Source organism: Pseudonaja textilis, chromosome 2, assembly GCF_049901715.1.
Source record: "Pseudonaja textilis isolate UNSWEBS1 chromosome 2, rPseTex1.2, whole genome shotgun sequence".
NCBI lineage: Eukaryota > Metazoa > Chordata > Lepidosauria > Squamata > Elapidae > Pseudonaja > Pseudonaja textilis.
The window spans coordinates 111,913,997-111,926,853 of record NC_141991.1 but is presented as its reverse complement, the minus strand read 5'-3'; the positions used below and the strand labels follow the sequence as shown (position 1 = coordinate 111,926,853).

Here is a 12,857-nt window from a genome sequence, read left to right as displayed (position 1 = left end):
ATCAAGTACAGATCTTCACAGACTTATAAATACTGTCCTAATATCAAGTTCATCAGGGAAGACACCAAAGACAACAGGCTTGTGTCCCTAGTCTGTGAAGTTCTGATTAGGATCTGTGGCAACCTAGAAATAGAGAGCTACAGGAAACCCACACTCGGAGATCAGTACCTGCTGTTTTACTCCCACCATCCACTTCAACACAAGCTAGGCATCATCAGAACACTATATTATAGGGCAGAAAACATCCCCACCTCCAGGAATGCCCAAAAGAAGGAAAACAGTTATTTAAGGACAGCTCTTAAGGCCTCAGGATATCAGATTGGGCCTTTATTAAATTAGTATCTGGATCCAACAAAAGAATGGCAGACAGAGCTGAGGCTAAGAGTCAACAGGTCATTCCTTATATGGCTAGTGTATCAGAAAAGCTAAAACATATTTGGAAAGCACCACATACCTGCGTTCTTCAAACCCACAACACACTGAGACAGGATTGTTCACCCAAAGAACAGACATAAAAACATACAAAAAGTAATGTGTGTGTATGCAGTCCAATGGAGTGAGGAGTCTTCAGAGTTCTATATTGGAGAAACCAAGCAGTTTTTACATAAGAGGATGGCCCAGCATAGGAGAATCAACACCATAGGACCAGAATCATCAGTATACTTCATTTAAAAGAAAAGGGGCACTCTTTTGAGGACAGTATTGCTCACATTTTGGACAGGAAGACAGATGGCTTGAGAAAACAGTGAAGGAATCCATTTATGCCAAAGTGGAAAATTCTTCCCTCAGTAAAGATGGAGGTCTCAGATACCTGTCTCATTTTTTAATGCTACCTGTGCATCACTTCCAAAGAAGATTAAAATGACAGATTCACCAGGAAGGCCACACTTAATGACCCACTTAGGTAAAGGATTTAGGAGTTGGAGCATTTACATTCCAATAACTTTGCTTATTCACTTAAGAAGCCTGTCCAAATTGGTGAGAAATGAAACCGCTCCGGAGGACGTATATGGAGTTCCCCTAACCAACTTGCTCAGACTGAAGAAACTATTTGAATAAGCAGCAAACATTTCCAACTAAGAAGGGACTCCAGTTGTCATGACTGAACGTCTAGACATCTTAATGTTTCATGAAGATACCTCCAAGGTGCCCACCATAGAGAAACATTTGATTCATCTTAAGAAGTTCTATTTTCAAAATATTTGTAGTGTTTACTGGCTTCCATAGTCATTTTGGCCTGGGTTGCAGGAGAGACTAAGTATCTAAAAGCATCCTGGATGCAGGATATTTCAAAAAGCACCCCACCGGCATTATGCAAGCTCCTTATACTGTATTATTGAATTAGCATTCTTTTGAAAGAGTTTTAGACATGTGTACAGGATTTTAGTTTTTTGACAACGCTGCCAATCCTGTCATTCAGAAGATCAATTTAAATGGGGAAAGGCCAGATTCTGTCAGATGTTTGCATTATGTTATTCAGTCTTCTGCCGACAAAGGTTTTGCATGGCTGGACTTTCTATTATTTGAGAGACGGGGTGGTAGTGCCATTTTGCAACTTGAAATTCATCCATGCCTGTCACTTGAGCCATTTGAAATATGGCCAAAGCTTTTATCTCAAGTGCCCATCCGCAGCTGTCAGGACCACCCCACCATGTGTTAAAAACAGCAGTTGGTGTTTAGGTGACAGGCAATAAAATTAATAACAACTGTTAAGATGCCTTCATCTGTCAGCCTCACTCATGAGTAGGGTTATGACATCGGCATTTTACTTAGGCCTGCATAATTTTGCTGCCAACTCAAGAATGCACATTGATGTGAACTAAGTGAATATCGTCGGTATAGAATTTACTGGCAGGATAATATGTGAAGAATTGCAGTCTAATATCTTTGGACATGCCACTCCATTACTTTTGAGGGACTTCTTAAATAGTTAAGTTGAAGCTAGCAAATTGAACTTGATGGATGTCCATATCTGATTCAATGCCATGTTCACACATTTAACTGGTTACTAAATTCATGTTTTGGGTTCATACAGTATATAATCACAAACTGAACAGGGTGATTCATATAAATTACAAAAAAAACCCTGCAAAGTTACAGTATTATTAACCAAGCTTAGCATGTTGCATGAATATGTCTGTTGAAGACAGCTAGTCCAGTATTGAAGCTCTTATTTTCCCATATCCAAAGTAGGGATAAAATTCAAGCAAGATTCTCAATGTTAATAATTTATGAGCAATGCAGCTACAATAATTCCAAATATACATGTTATTTGTTTGAGCAAAAGCTCGGAATGTGAATTGACACTGAACAATATTTGAAATATTGTATGCTGTTGGTAGAAAGATAAAACTAACAAGTGTTATTTATTTCAATTCATGAAGCAGGCTTGCAGACATTTTGGGTAAACTCTTAAATGCTGTGAACTAAAATGAAATCTCATAATCTGAATATCTGTAGTAATATTAATATAACTAATATCTGTAACATAGATATTAATTATAATGTAATGTGATATAATTAAGAAAGGCCTTTTGTTGGCACTTCTGAGCCCACTTTTCAGATCACCTTTTAATGTAGTAGTTTAAGATGCATATTGGGGTCAGTCCTGGGAGTTAGGGGGAAAAAGACTCCAGTGTAAGGGAACCATTTTGGCAGAGCAATTTTGGTAAGCGCCTGTTCCCTCCGCCAAAGGCTGGGGAACCGCTGAAAAGAACAGAGCGATTCACGTTCCCGCTTGCTCCACCTCCAAATCCTGAGCGGATCCGGCAAGAGTATAATACAGGCAGGGTAAAGCAGATCGAGTTGGGTGTGACTGCGTTTGGCCGCGCCTACTTTCCCTGCAAATCCTCTCGCGCGGCGCTGATCTAGGAGGAGGCAGCGGCGGCGACGGTGGCCTCTGGGTGAGAACTTGCCCCGCTGGGCATCGGGCTGGGTGGGCGAGGCTGATCCCAGGTTGGGGGCTGGGGCGAAGGCATCTCAGTCTTTGATGGGAAAGCTTAGGAGGGAAGTTCTGGCGTTGGGAGAGCAGGGTGGATTGTGGGGTGGGGTCTCCGCCGAGGCCCTGAGACGATTTCTTCGCGTGGATTGCGTGGAAGGTGCTGCTTGCGCGGGAGGAGACGAGGCCCTATGGACTGCCTTGGAGAAAGGGTTACGGGTCAGGGCATCTCGCTGGAGTGAGTTCACCTGCTCAGTTCATATGAGGCAGTACTGTGAAGGGATCTTGCGCTCCAGATGATTGTAGAGCGATAGGATATTGGGCACTATTTAGGATTATGCGTGCGCAGTGGTGTGGAATTACTGCACCAGGGATCGAAGCAAGGGTAGTGAGTGGTGTGCAGAAGAGACTAAAGATTCACTCAAGGAAGTCTGTTGTCTCAAGGCTTCTTAAGTCTTTCAAAGATGCGGTCCTTTACTCCTCTTGACTAACAAAGTACTATCGTATTTTACTATCTATCTGAATGATGATGGCTGTACGAGACATGCTTTCCATTCACTACTTCCCTTCATTTAAACATATGTTTTTTCCTTCTTGGCCCTCCTTTGAAGGGCATTTTGAAGATGCCTCCTAACTATTGTAATCAGCAAAAGGAATGGGTGAGGGCATCTGCTCCATGCTACATTTTCCCAGGTTAGCATCCTGGGCTGCATTCTTATTGGAAAATTTCCTCAGTTGATGAATAAAAACATCCCAGTTTATCAGGAGTAACATAATTTCAGGCTGTTTGATTAGGCAAAAGCTCTTAATTAGAAAGGATTTTTTTGCCTGTAACCTTCCCTTACCCCTCCCCCCCATATAATGATGAAAATGGAACTGTTCCCAATTATTTGGTAGGATATACTGTAGCAGATATGAATCTGTAATAATCTGAGGCAAACAGACTTTTGTTTTAAACAACAGACGATCTCTGTGTTTCATGTTCTACTTATTTTAAAACCTTTAATTTTTCAGTCAATAAAGGAAGTGGAAAGCCCTGATGAAAATAATGAATCTGGAAGTACAGCTAGTAGCCTATTAATCTTGTGAGATGTTGGGCGTGTCAATGCCACGCATGCTTAATTCTGCATAGGATCAAGTTGTTAAGAAGCAGTGTGCTATGTTCATTTCTTAATTTACAGTGATGCTGCCAGCTATGAAAGAGATCGCATCTTTCTCTTCCTCTACCTCCCCCACTCAAAACCAATGAATAATTCATATTGGCTCAGTGGTGGCCATAAAGTATGGATCACATATCATATATGGTCTGTGCTTTGAATTCCTGCCAAAATGCAGTTCATCTTTAGTCTCAGAACATAATAAAATGGAAACATAATAAACAAGTAATCTCCTATTTTGTCTCATTGTTTTCCTTTTAATTATTCCACATAGTTTCTTCATACTCCTAAACTATTCTGTTTAAATGAAAGAATAACCAAAGCATTTCATTGCATTGTTTCAGACTGCACTCTTGTTCCAGTGATGTGTGTCTGATGAGGAAAAATGGTATTTTCACCATGTGCATTTTCTCTTCAAAGGCAATTCCTTTGAAAAAGGAATCTCCCGAGGGAATAGCTTTAGTACGTATCAGGAGGAACATGGCACTTGGAATCAGCCTGTCTGCATAAAATAATAGCTCTTGAAGAAGCTATTACTTTTGCAAATTGCAAAGCATACTAATGTAGAGGGTCAGAGAGACTTTCAGTGGTTTGACTGGAGTAGAACATTGATTAACTTGTACATGGGGCAATGTTTTTTCTGTTTCACAATGTCCCAGATAGCAGTATCTGGCTAGTCTTGCCTGGATTTGGAAGTTACGCATGTTTAGGGCTGAAGGTATTACAAATGGTCCTTAGCTTCTGATTACAAACTGAGTCCAACATTTCTGTTGTTAAGCTAGACATTTGTTAAGTGAGTTTTGCCTCATTTGATGATTTTTTCTTACCACACTTGTTAAGAGAATCACTGCAGTTATTAAGTTAATAACACACTTGTGACGTGAATCTGGTTTCCCCATTGATTTTGCTTGTCAGATGGTCACAGAAGGGGATCTCATGACCCTGAGACACTGCAACCATTATAAATATGAGCTAGTTGCCAAGCATCCAAATTTTGATCATGTGACCATGTGGATGCTGCAACAGTCATAAGTATGGAAAACAGTCAGAAGTCACTTTTTTCAGTGCTGTTGTAACTTTGAATGGTCACTAAACGAACTATTGTAAGTGAACTAATTAAATGGTGATTACCATGGCATTCAAGAGTAAAGGCTTTATTTTAACATTTGGTGAGTTATAATGAAAGCATATAATACAGTGCAATTTAATATACTGAATTTACAATGGCAGAAACCAGGAAGCAGTGCTGTGGCTTAGTGCCATATATGAACTAGACAGTGTACCATAGGAACCATAATGAACTAATGTGCACCTTGATATCATAGTACAAATGACACAAATCATATAATTTGTGTCAGACATTTAATGTGTGTGGTGCAAATTACATCAATTCTATCATTTGCATAATATCACTCTCCCCCTCTCCAGATTTCTATGCAGCTACTGACCGATCAGGAAATAAAGTTGTTGATCAAGCACTTTGAGACAATTTTATGAAAATAAGTGGTACACTCTCTAACATTACAGAAAAAATAAGGAAGACTTGGATCAGAAAGATTTTCAAAACAAGTGTGACTAGTTAGACTTGAAGGAAATGTTTGAAATTGCTGGATCAAATCACTGTGGTTTGCATGTCAGGAAAAAAAAAGGCAAACGGCAGCATAGTTTTGGTTTAGGCAATAATTTTAAAAATGCCTTCCAGTAAGGAAATGTGCAAAATCAGGGGAAGTAAATTATGGCTGCATGTTGATGAGGGCATTTACAGAGAAAGCAAGTTTGGAGCATGGGACAATATGCCTCTCTTGAAATTTGGCTCCAGGACAATACCTACAGGAATTGAGACCCAGTTAAGGCTGTAGTGCTGATTATTGCATGAGCTCCAGATTAAAATAGCCTGTCTCAGTTTGCACCCCAGCCAGAAATCAAAGTGAGATACTGCCTTAATGGGTAGGGGATAATAATGTGGACAAGGTTGAATGGAAAAATACCATCTGAATTAGAATTGCTACTTAACTTTGTCCATACATATGGACAATATATTGCAATGGTGTTTGTGCCAGCCTTCCCATGAGTAGAGGAAAAATAGTGAAAACTGAAGAAATCTAGATGGCCTTTGAAAATATAAGAGTCTGGATGAAGATGACTACTACAAATACCTGGGCATCCTTCAACCTGGCAACATCAAGCACACCAAAGACAAGAAGAAGATTAGAAGACTATTTTAAAGATGAGAGTGAAGACTATCTTAAAGTCCCAACTCAATAGAGAAAATGCTATCAAGGCAATTAACACTTGAGAAATTACAATCATTAAATACACAGCTAAAATAGTGAACTGGACTCAAGCAGAACTAAAAGTCTTGAATAGGAAGACTAGAAAAATGACAATGAATTATACCCTTCCATGCAGAGATGTTGATAGACCCTAATTACCAAGGAAAATAAGTGGGAATGGAATGTTGGAAGTACACCAGCCAGATGAAGGGGGGAGAAGGCATTGGAAGAATATCTGAAGGACCATGAAGAAGATGCAGTAAAGCTAGTACACCACAAAGGCTTATTGAACACCAGAGAGACTAAACTGGCTTAAAAGAATGACTGCTACAGAAAAGGTAATAACAATTGGAAGGGACCTTGGAGCTCTTTTAGTCGAACGCTGCTCAAGTAGGAGACCTTAAACTGTTCCAGTCAAGTGGCTGTCCAGACTCTTCTTAAAAATCTCCAGTGATGGATTACCAAGAACTTCTGAAGGCAAGCCATTCCACTGGTTAATTGTTCTCACAGTTAGGAAATGTTTCCTTAGTTCTAGGTTTCTTCTTTCCTTGATTAGTTTCCATGTATTGTTTCTCGTCTTCTGGTGCTTTAAAAAATAGATTGATCCCCTCTTCTTTGTGGCAGCCCCTCAAATATCATATCACTCCTAGTTCTTCTCTACACTAGACTAGCCATACTCAATTCTTGCAACTATGCATATATTTTAACTTCCAGATCCCTAATGATTTTTGTTGCTCTTTTCTACACTCTTTCCTGAGTGCAGAAAATCCTAGAATCCTTATAGATGACATTGTTTAATTGAAGGAACTTGAAGTGCACCAACCTTGCAGGATCGAAACAGCCAGGCTGACGTTATGGACAATTGGTGGTCCTTCAAATAACAAGGTTTTATGCCATTTAGAGCTTTATAGATAACAACCAGCATCTTGAGTCATATCCAGAAACAAAATGGCAACTGCATAGCTTGTGAAGTGTGTTAACTTCTACTGCTGCTATGTTCTGGACTAGCTGAAGAGTCTGGATAATCTTCAGGGGAAACATATTTAGAAAGCATTGCAGTAGTCAAGCCTCAAAATGTCTAGGCATGAGTGATTGCCTGAAGGCTCTGTAATCTAGGAAATGCTATAACAGACACACAAGATGAAGTTATGCAAAGGCTGTCATAGCCACAGCTGACACCTGTTCTTTAAGTAGCAGGTGCAAGTCCAGGAAGTCCCCAATAATGTGTATCAACCTTGAAGGGGGGAGTGCAACCCCATCCAAGGACAAGGACAGCCAGGTCAAACAGCCATTTGGTCTTGGTAGGATTGACTTAGATATGATTTTTCCCCATCCAAAACCATGCAATCTCCAGGCACTGATAAGGTTATTGAGATCTTCACTAGGCTGTCACAGGGTCGAAATATGCAGTTGAGTATTATCGGCATACTGATGATACCAAACTCAAACCAGGAATGACCTCACTTAGTGGCTTCACGTAGCTGTTGAAAAAGATGGGAGAGATCCTCAACATTTTATGACAACTGGGACTCATAGTATAATTGGCTTACACAGAGACAAATTATGTAAATGATAAAAAGTAACTTAAACATAATGGAAAAGAGGAGTAGATTGGATATGACAAAGAGAAATGATCCTTACGGACTGTCACAAAAAGATATCATTCGTTTTTAATTGTATTTTCTACCCTATTCTCCCTCCCCTTCCCTTCCCTTCTCTCCCTCTATATCTTTTCTCTTTCCCCCCCCAACCAGCCTTTATCCGGTGTGCTAGGCCGGGTGTTTTCCTTCTTTCCCTCTACCCGTTTTTCTTTCTATTTTGTAAATGTATTGTCGATGTGTTTTTAAATTGTAAATTTAATAAAATCTATTTTTTAAAAAAAGAAAAAGATGGGAGAGAGTAAAACTGCAGCACCCAATACAGGAGAGGCCTGGGACAGATCTCTCTCCTCCTGATCAACACTTGATAGGGATATTGTGGTTGATAGAATAGCCAATGAGAACAAAGAATAGCAATTGATAGAAAAACAGCTGAGAGATCAAGGTGCACAAGGATGGATCCACTGTTGCCATTTTGGTTCCATTGCAGGTCATTGAAAAAAGCATGATCAAGGTTGTGCCACTGCTAACTTTTGGCCTGAAATCTTTACTGCAATTAGTCTAGGTAATCTGTTTGCTGCAGGTTCTCTTCAGCTATATACTACCTTTTCAATAGCCTTCCCCATAAAGTGGAGTCTTGGTAGTTGTCAACAACTGTTAGGTCCAAGGGTGGTTTGTGTAGCCACCTACTGTTATCACAACCTGTTTTAAGGCGGCATGAGATCAATGGATTTATCAATTAGAACTTTAAAAAAGACACAACCACACTGTCAATCCACAGTCCATTTGTAGGTAGAGGTCAAGGGTTGGGAGAGATATTCAGACATTGAGAAATGGAGCTAAGCTAAGGTTAGCTGCAAGTCCAGGAAGGGATCCAATATATATTTGTGACTTTTATTCCATTTTTATTATTGGCCGACTCAAGGCAGCATACATATCTAGTGCTCCCTCCATATTTTTCTGATAACAACAACCCTGTGAGGTAGCTTAGGCTGAGAACGAATGACTGGCACAAATGACTTTCATGCTGAAGTCTCTAGTTCAGCACCTTAGCCACTATCAGAGTGTGATGACTCAGGGTGGGATACAAAACAAACACAGTCACAGAAAACAGGTGAAGCCCCTTTTATTCCTTCACTTTGCTTTCAAGCTCCAAATATCCTTGACTGAAGACAAAAAAACTCCCACACAAGCAGTTACAAGAAGAAGGAAAAAAGCAACACAAACCAGGCAAGATAAGGGCTGGAGGATGTCCACAGATAACAGAACACACACTGGGAAGGACGCCAAACTCAGAGAGGAACCATAAACAAGATATTTCCACGCTTTGTTTCCAGCATTCGCCCATAGGCATGTCCATCCTCTTATTCAGTTGTCACAGCTGCAGCCCATGAAGAGGATCAAGATCCTCTCCTCCCAAGCAGACCACGTGTCTCCCTTATCCTCTCCTCCCTGCGTGCCCTAGGATGGAGAGGGAATGGGCCTGGGTCCTCCTCTGATTGCCCAACTGGCCTCTGCCCTTCCCCAGCCTCCTCCACAACCTCCGGAGCCACATTTCCACTCCCTGTAGGCTGTTCCTCCTCTCCTTCAGAGTCAGTCTCCACCAGGGCCATGACACAGAGTTTCAATGTCATGGGCATCTTCAGGAGAGGGTGGGGCGTAAGTGATATTAAATATGTCATAATGTCACTTACAGATATCCAGATTAGGTAAATCACAATATTTGTGTAATGTTATGATGCACTTGACATCGTTGTGGCTTGTACTGAACACTTATGTTCAAGTGCCTACATTCATACACTGTGCTAAATATAATATACAGGTAGTCCTTGCTTGATGACGGTAATTTGGACCAGAATTTCCATTGCTAAGGGATCTGGTTGTTAAGTGAGAACTTTGCATGTTTGCAGCTTGTGACTTCCTGCCACCTTTCAACAAGCAAAGTCAATGGGGATGCTGGCAGGAAATTGCAAGTCTGACAGTTTGAAGAAGGCCAGCAGATGGGTGAGTGCTATGGGTGTGGCAAGCCAAGGGAGGGTGTGGAGGCAACAGGCAAGCTCATGAGGGCATGCATGCATTACAAAGTGAGAGGCGGAGTACTTAGCGGAGTACTTAACACCTCTTCAGCGAACTAATTTTATGAAAATACAGTGGTACCTTGGTACTCATTGTTAATTGGTTTCAAGAGGTGCAATGAGTACCAAAAATGATGAGTACCAAACAAACAAAAATTTTCCCATAAGGAATAATGTAGTGAGTTACAAGGCAATCAAGTCACAAGTTCTAGCTTGTGCGTTGAATACCAAAGAAACGATGAATACTGGTGACATAATTTTCTTGTCAAAATGAGTAATGTGTATCAAATTTGATGAGTTTCAAAGCAATTGAATAACAAGGTACCATTATGTAATTTTTTGTGAGCTGTTGCTCCTTTGTCATTTTCATGTGGTGGCTAAACTCATAAGATTCAAGTTGGGCTTTGGGGGAAAGTGATTATGCACATAGAGATTATTTTTGGTACAGAATTTAAGCACCTTATCAATTAACATCAGTAATGTGTTAAAAACCTATTGAGACCTCCCAAGACAGGTATATGTGATGTATTTTGTTGTATATGAGTTGAACATTTTGTTCTACTGTGCAAAATAAGTTTCTTTTTTCTAAAATGGCTACTAAAATCTAATGGAGTGTCCTGGTAGGTTAAAATGCTCTAAAATTACTTGGTCCTTGTTTGGAATCTTGTTCTCAACTTGTGTCTATTTATTATTTCCATGAAAATTGGAGTGACCCTGTTTGCCTTACATGAAATTCGAAGGAGCATTCCTGGCGGATAATGGCATATATTACATGAGAGGAAGAGCAGATGCGGGAACTTCTTATCTTGTTTGGGAGTTTGTTGGGTTTTTGATTGTGCTATTAATGTAAATATGAGGAACTTTAAGACCTGAATCAGAGCCTACCACAAACCTAGTAGATGTCTGCTTTGCAGCACAATAGCTGTTTAACACATTGCTAATTGATGAGTTATTGTGATCTGTCTCACACATAACCACCATCTGCCCACTTGTTCTAATGTATTCGTTTAAAAAGGTACTACTACACTCTTCCTGATTTTCAGCTGACCAATAAACGAATCATAATATGGTTTACAATTATGTGTGAACCAGGCTATTCTGTCACATGGGAAAATTCCAAGAAAGTTCTGTGTATTAATAGAGAATGTGTCCTATAGGGCAGTGGCCCCCAACCTTTTTTGTGCCACGGCCCGGTACCGGCATCACAAAATGATCCGTGACCCGGTACCGGTATCAGCACGCCTGACAAGGCAAGGCAAGTCGAGTGACTGGCCAGCCAGCCGTCCCCCGCTTCTCCCCGTCACCTTCAACTCCTCCTTTGTACCTTTGTCGATGGGCTTTGCTTCGGGACGGCTTTGGGACGGTCGCTCGGCTCGCCTTGCCTTGCCTTGGGTAATGAAAGAATCCTCGCGCCTTAGTTTCGTTCGAAGCCCCCCCCCTTCGATGAAACTAAGGCGCGAGGATTCCTTCAGGACCCAAATGCCAGTTTCCAACCGGAAAAGCTCACCCGGAAGCATTTTCTCATCAAACAAGATGGCGGCGCCCAGCAAACCAGCGGCCCAGTAGGAAATTTTCCACGGACCTGTACCAGTCCGCGGCCCAGTGGTTGGGGACCCCTGCTATAGGGCAGTGGTCCCCAAACTTTCTGGTTTTGTGAACTGGTGGTAGCAGCATGGGGGGGCGGGGGAGAGGGTGTGTTTCTGGGCTGCACAAGTGGCAAATACGTAGCTCTACTTGCACCAGCAGCAAGTTTGCATGCCTGCCATTCACACAAATAAAGGTTCACATGCTCACGCAAGCGCCCACCAGTTATGTGGCCCTGTTCAGAACGGGCCACAGTCCGGGAGTAGGGGACCCCTGCAGTAGGGGACAGTTATAATAATACTTTATTTGCGGTCACAGACCAAAACACAAGTACAACAAAAGAAGAACATGGGAAAATTAATCATGAACAATTGGTCACCAAAAACTTGACTAAGGGGAATTACAGCGTTCTCCTCTGATGGTAGGGGACAGGTTGTAGCCTGTGATAGTAACTGACTGCCAGAAGTTTGGGCTATGTTATTTCCCTCTTCTCCAAAATAGGGGCTTCAGAATATACCACCAAACCTTTACAATTGCACATAATAGCGCTGGCTTCTCTTGACACAGTTTGAATACTGTGTTGAGGAAATGCAGTAGGTTTCTCAAGAAGTGCAAAGATTGTGATCTGGATGAAATCACAATAATTGAGTTAAAGAGAAGTGCAATATCTGTATAAGAGAAGACTGCCCATAGCAGGAAGTTTGCATTGCAGAACAAATATTGATAAATTCTCTTCTGAAGTAGAGTTGTATAGACTTAAGTGAAATTGTTCCAAAGAACTTAGTTTCTTCCTTGAAGGTTTCATTATTATTATGTTAGTTGGAGTAAAGGTAATCTTAAGTACAATAAGTACATGCCAGTTGCCAAATATTTGAATTTTGATCACATGACCAGGGGGATGCTACAACAGTCATAAGTGTGAAAAATGGTCATAAGTGACTTTTTCCTGGGCTTTTATAAATTCAAATGGTGACTAAATGAATGGTTGTAACTTGAGGACTGCCTATATAAGATTTTCAGTTATGAAATCCTCAGGCTTTTCCAGAATAATCATCATTCTTTGTATACATGGTTGATTATACCATGATTGATTATATATGTATATGTATATATATATATATATATATATATATATATATATGTATATGTATGTATATATATATATATATATATATATATATATATATATATATATATATATATATATATATACACATATATATATATATATA

The 12,857-nt window shown here is 40.5% G+C and overlaps 1 protein-coding gene across 4 annotated transcripts in view; it reads left to right on the top strand.

The window, feature by feature from the left end:
• Window positions 1-2,785: 2,785 nt before the first annotated feature.
• The window catches only part of TBC1D16 (TBC1 domain family member 16), a 76,532-nt gene continuing 66,460 nt past the window's right edge, over window positions 2,786-12,857 (top strand). The window contains exon 1 of one of the 4 annotated variants that reach the window (XM_026701799.2): window positions 2,786-2,903. The gene's annotated coding sequence lies outside the window, so the exon portion shown is untranslated. Of the gene's footprint in view, window positions 2,904-2,983; window positions 3,177-12,857 lie in introns of those variants that run through there. The other 3 variants (XM_026701800.2, XR_015741831.1, XM_087924956.1) reach the window with 3 other exon arrangements.